Raw genomic sequence first — 11,883 nt, forward strand, 5'->3', positions numbered from 1 at the left:
TGAGGCGGGACATAGAGTGAAGGAGGCCCAGAATCAAAAAGACCTTGAAAGGGAAGGCAGGAAAGATAAATAACCTAACCGCACAGAGGCCCTGACTTCTCCCTGTCTCTGGGCAGATGCCCTTGAGAGCGCCCTTCCTGGCAGCCTTGGCCTTGCTGAAAACTGCTTTGGTGAGGGGGCTGGAGGAAGGGCCTAGATCTCTAGCAGAACATGGGGGCAACTGGACCCAGGAGGAGCCCTGGCAGGACTCACCTCACTCACTGCCACTCGGCTCATAGAAGTATCCCAAGCGTCCTGTCCCAGTCCTGAGGGGTTGGCTCTGGAACCTTCCGTTTCCCATTGCAATGATTCCTTAGCTTTTTCAAACTCCAATTACCCTCCTTTTTTGAGGCCCCCTTCTCACATTAAATTTTTTATTGCCTATTTCATTCTTCATGATAGCAGCTGTATCTCTTTTAACCTTGTAACACACATACACACAGGAAACTAATCTATGGTGAGAGAAATCAGATCTTGGTTACCTCTGGGGTGGGGACTGACTGGGAGGGGGCACGAGGGAACTTAGGCATGCTGAAGATGTTCCAAGTCTCTATCTAGGTGACAGTTACGTGTGTATACATATTTGTCAAAATTCATTGAGCTGTGCCCTTAAGATTTATGCAATTTACTGTATGTAGAGTAAACCTCAGTAAAGTACGGCTAGCATAAGAGACACACATACAGAGAAACACATAGAACAGACATGATCAGTTTAATGAATTATAAAGCAAGTACCTGCATAAACACCACCCAGAATGCCTGGTGCCCCCATGCGGTCCACAGTGCTGGCTCCCCTTGGACCCCAACACCCACACACTGGGCATCACAGGCCCCAGGCACCTCCTGCTCCCCAGATTTACAAGGACTCGGAGACCAGGGATGAGGGCAGCACACTGGCTTAGGAACCTCACATTTCCCATCAGTGTAACCCCAGGCTTGACTGCAACTCCTGTTCTGATGAGTTGAAGGAACAGAAAACACAGGCGTTTCCCCTTTCTGAGACGGGGGTTTCCGTACCAGACTCCCCCGGCCAAGTCTTGGCTGGGGGGTGAGGGGTGTCCCCAGCGAAAGTCCAGGAGAAATGTGCCTTCCCTGCATCCCTGCTAAAAATAACCTCAAGCAGCACTGCTGCCACTGAGCAGCAGGAAGGACGGAATCGTGTTTTGCTTTAAACCTCGAAGCAGCTCAGCAGTTGGGGGCGAGGGAGGGGTGGGAGAGAGAGGCTAGGGATCTGAGATCCCTGGCAGCACTCTCCCCACCCCCACCCTCAGCTGCAACTGGTCCTCTCAGGGGTGCCTGGGAGGAGTGTTGGTCGGGGGGAGGGATGACAGCGCTTCCCAGCAGAGCAGAAAGCCCGGGAACGTTGGGGATGGGTGGGGAGGGGTCTCTGTCCTGCTAACTGGAGCGTGCAGGCTGGAGGGGCAGGAGTCACGTACTCCACGGGGTCCCCACCTCCTCTGAGGAGGACTCTGTCCCAGCAGCCCACGCCAGGCTCTCTCTGCCGCCCCTGCCCTCCTGCAGCGTGGCCGCCTGCCCCCGGGGGCTCGTGGCACACACAGGGCTGAGGATTGTCATTTCACGTTCCCGGCTCTGCCTGGCTTCCGCTCTGCCCAAAGAGATCGGGAGGTCCTCAAGGGCGGGTGCGGTCCAGCGCGAGGAATTTCCCTGGAAACGGGAAGTACAAGATGTGTCAGTGTGGGATCCCAGCGCGAGGAGCTGAGGAGTGGCTGAGTAAAGGGAAGAGGCCCTCCTGGCCGCCCGCTCCTGCTCTCTCCTCCCACAGCTACCCTGCCCGGCTCCTGCATCAGAGGCGTCACGTGGTGGCAGGACCGTTCTGCAGTCGACCCCAGTTTTAAGAACTACCATGGGTTGAATGTGTGCCACGTTCCAGGCACTGTACTGACCTTACATGGATTACCTCATTTAATCCTCTCTGCAAACCTATGACATTGGAATTCTTACTCTCCCTATTTACAGATGATGAAACTGAGGCTTAGGGTGATGAAATACTCATCCTAGGCTGCCGCTAGTAGAATATGACAGAGACAGGGCTTGAAGTCATGATTTGGGACACAGAGAACCTCCAGGATGAATCTCCAGAGAACAGTGAGACGGAATTTTGGAAACTGGACCTTCCTAAATAATTTAGGACACTGGTTGCTGTACGTGATACTCTGGTAGAAAAAAGAGCTGTGGATTTAGGCCAAAATTTGTACTACCAGTTAGGATATTGGCCAAGGAACTTAACCATTCTGAGCCTCAGTTTCCACCTCTACAAAAGGGATACAATAATCCTTACGTAGAGTCGCTGGGGAGTAATGAATTTGAACCCAACATTTTTTCTAAACCTGAAAAACACCAAGCTCCATCCTGCCTCAGGGCCTTTGCATGTGATTTTTCCTTGGTCTAGAACCCTAAGTCCCCAGATGTTCACATACTGGTTTGTTCTTGTCATCTAGGTCTCAGCTCATACATAACTGTCCTTAGAGCAGTCCACCCCATTACTTACGACTGCATCACTGTGTTTTATTTTCCTTTGCACTTAGCACCATCTGAAATTATCTTTTTGATTTATTTATTTTGTTTTGTTTGTTTGTTTATGGCCTATCCTCCCTCCGCAACTGCCGAGGAGGTAAAGTTTCTTGAGAGCTGGGACCTCCATGGGGTTCAATGACCCATTCCCAATGCTCAGAACAGCACCTGGCAAACATCAGAGCTTGCTAAACATTTATGAATGAATGAATGATTATGCTTTAGAAACAGCATTACATTGAAGTGTCTAACTCTCCCTCTGGCCTTGCTGAGCCAAAGGACAGTAAATGTGGGTTAATGGGGACTCGAGAGAGTGTTTCAGTCCTGGCCCAGGCCCAGCCCTGGGGCTCCTAGGCTGTAGGGAGCCATAAGGCTGCTTGGGTTTCTGGCTGCTCCAGGACAAAGGTCAACTCTTTTGCTGGAACAGGAGGTTCTGTACCATCTGGGGCTGCCTGCCTCTGGCCACATCTGCCCAGGTTCCCCAACCTGCACTCCAGGTCCAGGCCAGACCAAACAACTCGAAGTGCCCGCCAGAGAACCCAGGGCTGCTTCATGCCTGTGTGCCTTTATACACACTGTTCCTTTTACCTGGCACGCCCTGCCCCCTTGCTCTGCTTGGCTAGCTCCTCTCAGACTTGAAGACTGGCCTCCTCAGAGGAGCCCTCCCGGAGCCCTCTGGCCACACCAAGTCCCTGACTTCCCAGGGCATTATAGTGATCTGTTTTTGTGAGTCTTCCCAAGTAGCCGGGAGGTCTCTCTTTTTTCTTTAATTTAAAAAAATAATTTTTGTTTATTTTTTGGCCACGCCGCGTGGCTCTTGGGATGTTAGTTCCCCAACCAGGGGTCGAACCCAGGCCCTCGGCAGTGTAAGCCTGGAGTCCTAACCACTGGACCACCAGGGAATTCCCAGCCCAGAGACCTCTTGAGGACAATGACTAGCTTTTGTGCCCCCAAGTTGAAGCACAATGCCTGGTGCACACAGTAGGTACTTAATAGATGCTCCAGCACAGCTTTTGGACTTTGGATTCCCCAGGCATTAACACAGTTCCTGAGGCACACAGTAGGCACTCATGAAGAGCACACTGAACGCATGGACCAGAGCAATGTGACCTGTCTTCTAAAGTTGGAGGTGAGTTAAGGAGTGGGGGTGGGGGTAGGAGTGGAAGATGCTTCCTCGCAAACAAGATGGTGTGAGAGGGCAGAAGGCAGAGGGGACCTTAGGAAACGTCCCAGGAGAAGGGACATACAAAAAGCAAAGGTGAAAAGCAAACACAGATGGATGGAGGCATATAAACAGGGCTCTCAGTGAGCAAGGAGAGAAAAAGAGAGAAGGAAGGATAAAAGAGGAAGAAAGAACTGGGCTCAGAGGGGACAAAATGTGCCTGTGAGAGCCACAAAGGAAAGGAAGCCAGAGACTTGGCCAGGCCCACTAACTACAGGATGTCTGGTGCCCTTGCTTCAGCCCTGGGAGTAGATAAGGGTGGCATGGGCAGTGTGGTGCTGTGGTCACTTCCTAGGGTGATAGGGCTGGATGAAAGTTCACATGTCACCATGTTTGGGAACATCTTGGGAAACTCTTCCTCTCTTAGCTCAGGAGAGGCCCTATGTTATGAAACAAAGCACCCCAGATATCACAGTCACAAATTTAGTTTCTTGCCCTTGGGTGAGCAACTTAGCTTCTCTTGCCTCAGTTTGCCCATCAAGAAAGTGGGTACTGTTCTCCTTACTTTAGATCTCCTTACATTAAGATTGTACTGAGTTGGGACATATAAGTGAAATGTATACGCCCTGATATGGCCAGGGATTGACGTAATGGTGGTGATTTCTGCCAAAACCCTGCTGTGAATGGGTCCTAAGAGAGGCCATGCCACCGTGTCACTGGGTGCCACAGACAGTCCTGAGTTTAGAGACCCGGAACCCAGGTTCAGCCCCTGGTTTTTAGTTCCCAGTGCTGGAGCAGTACAGTGAGGCAAAGTTTACTCCCAGGTGAGGGGCTGAGTGGCAGCAGGCATGCCAGTCAACCGAGAGACGACTGAGGCCACACACAGCCAGCAGGCCTGACCACCCACCGCCCTCACTGAGTGTCCTCTGGGGCCTCTGCATTTCAGCCCGTCAAATGGGCTGAAAATGGTTTTCTGGCTGTCATATTATACCTCAAGGCATGCATGGGCTCTAAGGAGGCAGAGTTCCTGGAATCATTTGAAGAGAGGAGGGAATAAGACTCTGAGGCTTGAGAAATGGAAGGTTTGTGATTTAGGTACATGATCTAAGCCATCTAGCAGGACACTTCGAAGTGCTGGCTTTGTTGTCAGACAGACCTAAATGTGAATCCCAGCTCTGTCACTTCTCTGAGCCTCAGTTACCTTAACTGTCAAAGGGGGCTCACGGTAGCATCCACCTCCTAGAGTCACTGTGAAGAGTAAATGAGCTTGTGTATATCAAGCCCTGAGCCCAATGCTTGGTCCCTAGGAGGCAACTGATATGAGCTATTATTGTGAATAATAATATCACATGCTCCTGGGGGAGGAAAGCCAGATCACAAACGTATCGATCTCTGGATATCAAAGCCACTTTGAGGAGATTAAAGTGGTCACCACTCAAAAATCATTATGTCACCAAGTGTCAAATTCCATTTTGCAGCTTCTGTTAGTAATGTGTGACTCCTGGGGTGGCGGGTGGTAGGATACCCCTCTCCCACCTCCCACCTCCTCCGTGTTCTCTGTGACCAGTGGGGGAGGATCAAGGATTAACAGGTCTGCCAAGCTTTTGGGGTGGGTGTGGGGGGCAACTTCAAACGAGTCTTCAGCTCACTTCTCTAGCTGGGCTCAGGTATAACTGCTGAAGTGCTCGGGAAAACAGGGTGGCAAGGAGCCTCAGAGGCCCAGAGAATCTTCAGACCCAACTTGGAGTGTCCATGGCCTTGGAGGCTGTTTCGGGCTGGCTGATGGGAGAGAGAGAAGGGGACTGGGGGCTTCGACCTTCCCGAGTCCAACTTCTCTCCTCCAGGGCTCATTCCGCCCCCCACCCTCACCTCCCAGAAGAGTATAGATCCCAAGGTCTGACCCATGGTGGGTGCGGGAGCCCAGGTGGGAGGTAGGCAGATGAGAGCAGGGGTGACAGGCAGCAGGATGCCACGGCTGAAGAAGGAAGTATAAATATAAAGCAGCCAGTGTAGGACTGGACAGAGGCCATATGAAACACACGGTACATTCCGGCCCCAGCGTAACAAACTGTACCAGCCTTTTTCAGAGCTGGGAGCACTGAGGGGAGGGAAGAGAGCAGAGGTTCCTTCGAGGTTGGCCCTGCCTCCTCCTCCCCCACTTCTCCCACAGCAGGGAAAGTCCCGATGTTCCTTTTGCAACCACAGGAAACCTACTATCCCTGCTCACACTCTGTACCCAGTGTTCCTCTCAGCAGCTCCAGACTGGGAGGGAGCAAGGGGGTGGGGAGGGGGAGGGGAGGTGTCGGGGAGGGGAGAGGCACAGCAGCCCAGGTCACATCAGGGAAGGTGGCAAGCATCACTTGGACACTGACTTAGAATCACAGGCTGTAAGTGCTGTAACGGAGGTACAGATGACAGGGAGGTGTAGGAAAGGAAGTGCCTTGCCCAAGGTCACACAGCCAGTTGTTCACCAGGGTGGGACCAGAGTGCATCCAGAGCTGGGCAGTGCTGGGCAGCTGTCTTGGGTGTAGTATGTAGGAGTGGCAGGCCAGGGAACAGGCAGTGCCCGGGGAGTGAGGGTGGGGTGCTGCCAGACCCAAGGCTGCCTCTACACTCTGATTGGCTCTGGGCAGGTCTGGCTTGGGTACTGTCCCCTCCAGTCTTCCCAAACCTAGCCCCTTCCCTTAAATATTAGAGACAATGTATGTGAAGTGCCTGACATGGAGGCTGGTTTGTGGTGATGTCAACCAGACTGAGTCACCTCCACGCCTTTTCTCTCCTCCTCCACACACAGAGCTCAAGGCCTAGAACCTCCTGGGATCTTTCTCCCATAACACCACCTCCTTCCTATTGAGTCCCTATAGCTCTTAACACATTTGGTACTCACCACCTGCTGGCTTGGGTTATTATTTAACCTCACATGCCATGTGTTTGTCTCTTCAACTGGTCTGCAAACTGCCCAAGGGCAGGAAATCATTTCAATACACCCAACATTTATTGAACATCAACTCCAGTGCCAAGCTTGGCCTGTGGGGAATGAGCTCAAGCCATGGGGGGAGGCCTCAAAGAAGCAGACTTTGTTTCTACCTCAAGGACTTTCTAATCTGGTTAAAAGAACAGTATTAGTAAACAGATCACTAGAATATGAGACAGGCCACATGCTGTGTCCTGAGAAAGGTACAGACTGAGTGTGCTGGGCTTTCAGAGGAGAGAGGAATCAGATTGGGCTGGCGCTGTTCCAAGCAGGCTTTATGAGCTAGAGCTTGAGAGATGGGTAGACATGGAGGACGGGCCCTCCTGGCATGGGAAGTGGCAAAGGAAAATGTGGAGTTTGGAAGGAGGGAGAAGAAACGACTTTAGGAACTGTGTCATAAACTTCTTGATAACATCCTTAGCATGACCTAACAGAGCCTTCCCTATGGTAGGGGCTCAGTATGTAAGTCCTTTGTCCCCTCCTTGGTTCAGAGATGGTGGAACCTTCAGGACCAGCGTTCAGGGACGTCTTTCTGCAGAAGGATGGGTAAGGAGAAGACGTGGCCCTGAATAAATCCGGGTTTGGGCTGGACAAAGGGAGGGGTCAGGCTCGGGTTTGGGGTCGTCTTCCTCCACCCTGCCGCCCCCTCCCACTCGCTAGTGTCCAGGCTCTTCCTACCCCTGGCATCCTGCCAGGGGGTTCCCAAGCTATCCAAAAGAGCTGGGCTTCGTTTGCCAGCCCCTGGGGATCCCTGGAGTCTCCAGGCTTGTGTGAAGAAAGGATCAATCAGGGAAGGGGTCGGAGGAACAGGGAAGGCTCCTCGGGGATATGGCTTGAATTGGCCCCCTCTAGCGGGCTTCCGTTGTCACGTGACTGCATCCCAGGTCTCCCAAGTCTGGGGCTGACGCACTCCCTGCTATCCTCCTCCAGACTCCTGGACTGAGCGCTGGTGGGGCTTGGGCGGCAGTCTGGGCGGCTCCTTCTCTTGCATGGAGCTACCAACCAACACCTGCCCCCACCCCTTCCCGACTGTGCTGCCCCGGGCCCCCTACACGACTGGGGATCCAAGTCGGGGCTCAGGTGGGAGATGGAGTGGTCTGGTTGCGCCAAGGCCGGTGACCGGTCAGGGCCGCGCGTCCGAGGGGTTGCGCACCAGCCCCTGGCCGTCCCGGGTGCTCGCGCCTGGCCCGGCCCCAGCGCGCGCTCGCAGGGCTGCAGCGGCGGCGGGGAAGCTGCGCGCCGAGCGCAAGCCGCGAGCACAAACAGGGTGAGGAGGCTGGTGTGAGCGCCTGGGCCCGGTGCCAGCGCGCCGGGGCTGGAACACAATGTCCCGAGCGGGCGGGCGGGCGAGGGAGCGGGGAGTGAGAACAGCCTGACTCAGCAGCTGGGTAAGTGGGTGTGCTCGCTCACCAGATCAACCGCTCTTGCAGCCTGCGGTCAGCGACGACCCGACTCTCGGAGGCTCCCTCGAGCGGGAGGGGCGAGCGCACCGCCCGCTTCCCGGCTCCCGCCCTGCCTGTCGCTCGGGACCTCCACGTGGCTGGTTTGCGCATCCCTCTGCCTTCTCGCCCCTCCATTAAAGCGTTTCGCCGCCCCCAGCCCGAGCAGAGCGGGCTCTGCCCACTTGGGAGGGGCACTCTCCTCACCCCAACCCGCAGGTGTGACCCACCAGACAGCTGCTGGGTACGCGTTGTCGCATTCCCCCACCACTCTGGGATGCTTCTCTAGGTCTTGGCGTGGGGGATGTAACCCTTAGTTGCAGATGGAGGTAGAAATTTGGTCTAGGGTGGTGGGGAGCAGAGGAAGAGGATGCTGGGAGAAATAGGATTATAGGGCAAGAAGATCTTCCCCATCTCTGTGCTCAGTTGACCCAGAGTTCAGAGTCTCTTCCTGTCCCCTCCCCTCAAAACCGCTAGGCCCCTGAAGATTTCCTCAGAGGGAAGGAGAAGCAGGTGGGGAGGTGCTTTGAAGCCTGAGACCCTGCTTTTCTGCCTTACCCACCCTCCCACCCAAAGCCACAACAAAGATCCACGAAGCCTGCCACCCAGCCACAAAGCTTCTCCTTCCTTCACTGCGCCTTATGTCTCCTGCCGTCTGGCGGGGCCATTGTGAGGATGACAGCCCCAGGGCGGGGAGCTCAGATGTCAGCCCACAGCAGGACTCTTCCTGCGAGGGTGGGGACCTGTCCCATGCCCCAGTCTCCTGGGGTGTCTGCAAGGTGCCCCTGGGGACACCGTGTGCCTGGAGTGTGCCAGGGCAGGCAGGGAGGGGCTCCCTCCTCTGCCAAGTTCCAGGAAAGGCCTGGCAGGCAGCACAGTCCTGGGCTCCAGGGCCTCCCAAGGTGGAGCTGGGGGAGGGATCCCAGGCTGCTGAAGTGCCTTACCTGGGCCTCAGCCCCCGCTTCCCAGGCATCACTGGCCCCTTCTTTAGCCAAAATTGAGGAGACAGTTGCCAACCTTCTTCCCACACATACAGGCATACTTCCCACACATGTGCTCACTCAGCCAACGCTCACCAAATCCCTCAGGCAGAAGCCACTTTCACTGTTGTTGACTCCAGCTTTCTACCTGATGTATGAAATCTGCCCACAATATCCCAGGCCAGTGTTCTGAAGCTGTTTGCATACCCATAGTGACGGGGACACTTTTATGCAAGGTGGCCACTACCCTTCAGGTCTTCCCTGTCTCCAAGTCCAGTCACCTACAGGATACCTGCCCTCACATGGCCTAGGAGTGACTGATCTCACCCTCAGGTCCCTCATACCAGCTCCACCCCCTTTCTCACGGTGACCCTCCCACCCCTCAAACTCACCATGAAGGAGGATTAATTCTTAACTATTTTCCCTCCTTCACCATCCTATATCTGATCTATTACCAAATTCTTCCCTTTCTTGCTTTTATTACAACGTGTATTTTTTGTTACTTTCTTCACTTACCCTTCCTTTCCAACCCCTAGATTCCACCTTTGGCCCAAATTCCCACAGTCACTGCCACACTGTCCTTTCTGACCCAGGTTTTTCCTTCCTCTTACACACCCTGCTGGAATTATCTTTCTCAAACACTGTTTATTGTGTGTGTTATCAACTTCAGACTCCTCAACCAAGCACACTGGGTACACCAGCTACTAACCTGTGTGTTCCATATGAAGGGGCCCACACTCATTCATGGTGTACCCAGACCCCAGAGTCCAGCACAGGGCCTGATGCATAGCAGGAGGGGAGCCAATGTTCATCAAGTGTCCGATCCATTTGGTTGTGCTCCTTGCTCTCCGCCCAGTTCTCTTTCCTGGCTTGGTGTCCCCATTCTCATGAAGCCTATTGGCTTCCTGATACTTACGCAGGCCCTTTTGTTTTGAACAGCCCCAGTTTTTGTTTTTGGCCACACCGCGCAGCATGCGGGATCTTAGTTTCCCGACCGGGATCGGATGGAACTTGCGCCCCCTGCAGTGGAAGCACTGAGTCTTAACCACTGGACCACCAGGGAAGTCCCAGCCCTGGTTTTAAAATTTCCCATAATCTTCAGAGAGGGGTGGGGAAGAGAGAAGCTGACGTCCAAATTAACATCGGAGTTTGTGCCAAATACTAACTGTAAAGACCTTGAGTGTCAAGTGGAATGAGGGTAGCTGCCTGCTGGGAAACAGCAAGAAACAGAACACCACCGAGGAGGGTGGAGGGCAGAGAAGAGTGGGTGCAACCAGGGGCTTTGGGGTTTACAGAGGGATCTTGTTACTGGAGATTCCAGCCTGCCTAGCTCTGGGTCGCTACTCTGATGCCCTGAGGTTGTTCTTTTTTGGCACCACATCTCACACACTCACACACACACACTCACACACACACACGCGCGCGCGCCCAGTGATCCTGGCCCCATCACACCTCATAACCCAGCTCAAAGTCTGATAATCTCCACCCCACTTGGATCGTGTTGTCATCAACTTCCCTCTGAGCCTCATGAGCTGCCTTCATTCTTTCCTATATTTTATTGCTTCATTATGTCCTGTAGTATTTTCCTCCCCAAAGATTATAAGCTCCTTCATGGCAGAGACAGTGTTATTTATTTACTTACTTAATATCATCTGTTTTGAGAAGGAAGAATAAGATAGGGCACTTGGATTTTGGAAGCCACATAGACTTGGGTCTGGATCCTGGTTCCAGCACTTAGCTGTCTCAACTTTTTGGAGCCAGTTTCCCCACCTGTAAAAGGTGCTAGAGATACTTACCTTGCGGAATGAGAGGCAAAGATTACAGAGACTACAAAAGTGCTCGTTGCAAAGTGAGCAGACAATAGCTTGTCTTCCTTACCTGCGCCGTGGGAGCTTTCCTTGAATTGGGGGACAGGGTTCCTTAACTTCCGCCCCCACCACTAAGACATTTCTAAGCGAGTAAAAGGACACTATTAACACTTACACCAGTTCCACGGACGTAACCCGGAATGCATGGCCACCCTACACTAACTCACAATAACCGGTGAGTGCAGGGTTCGGATCCAGCGCCGCCAGAACCCAGTGCCTAAGCATGGCGCCAAGCATAGTTCAAGCTGAATGAACGTCTGTCGAATGAACGAGTGAACGGAACCTGTCCTGCCCTTAGCTTCTTGGTGCATCAGCGAGTGAAGAAGCAAAGATTGACAAGGCCGCCCACGCCGCCTCCCCACCCGTACGCCTGTCACAAAGTCTCTAGCAGCCTCCTTTCGCTAAGGTCTCGCCTTCTCCAGCCCGCGTTCCCGCCCCTGGTTGCCTTGGAAACAGTGACGTATACGTGAGGGGTGTGACCTCTCTCCATCCTCTCGCGGAGACCCGGGCCCCTTCTTATCCCAACCCGGGGGGAGAATGAGGTTGGGGTCCTCGACCCTGCTGATCCACTCCGGGCCTGGAACTAACCCTGTCCATCTGGTCCCCCTCTCGGGCGCGGGACTCGCCGGATTGCGGGCACCCAATCCCCAGCCCACCCGGCACCGGTGAGCTGGCGGGGTCCGGAGAACGCCGGCTTCAGTTCCTGGGATCACTCTTCACCCCTTCACCCCCGACAGGCCAGTGGATCCGGAGAACCGAGGCCCAGCGCTCAGCCTAGGCCCGCTTCTTCCCGGGCAGCCCTCGGGCGTGCTCCGTGTCCTGGGGGTGGGCGGGAAGGGTGGGACCCCAGGGCGCGCCGAGCCCCGCGGAGCGCGGGAGAGAAGGAGTT

At 54.1% G+C, this 11,883-nt stretch overlaps 1 protein-coding gene across 4 annotated transcripts in view; it reads left to right on the forward strand.

Moving 5' to 3' along the window:
- Window positions 1-3,682: 3,682 nt before the first annotated feature.
- ARMC12 (armadillo repeat containing 12) overlaps window positions 3,683-11,883 on the forward strand; it is a 23,243-nt gene continuing 15,042 nt past the window's right edge. For 2 of the 4 annotated variants that reach the window (XM_024766035.1, XM_024766040.1), the window contains exon 1: window positions 11,481-11,659. The gene's annotated coding sequence lies outside the window, so the exon portion shown is untranslated. Of the gene's footprint in view, window positions 3,701-6,968; window positions 7,254-11,480; window positions 11,660-11,883 lie in introns of those variants that run through there. The other 2 variants (XM_024766036.1, XM_024766037.1) reach the window with 2 other exon arrangements.

The sequence above is a fragment of the Neophocaena asiaeorientalis genome, unplaced genomic scaffold, assembly GCF_003031525.2.
Source record: "Neophocaena asiaeorientalis asiaeorientalis breed wild unplaced genomic scaffold, Neophocaena_asiaeorientalis_V1.1 scaffold46, whole genome shotgun sequence".
Taxonomy (NCBI): domain Eukaryota; kingdom Metazoa; phylum Chordata; class Mammalia; order Artiodactyla; family Phocoenidae; genus Neophocaena; species Neophocaena asiaeorientalis.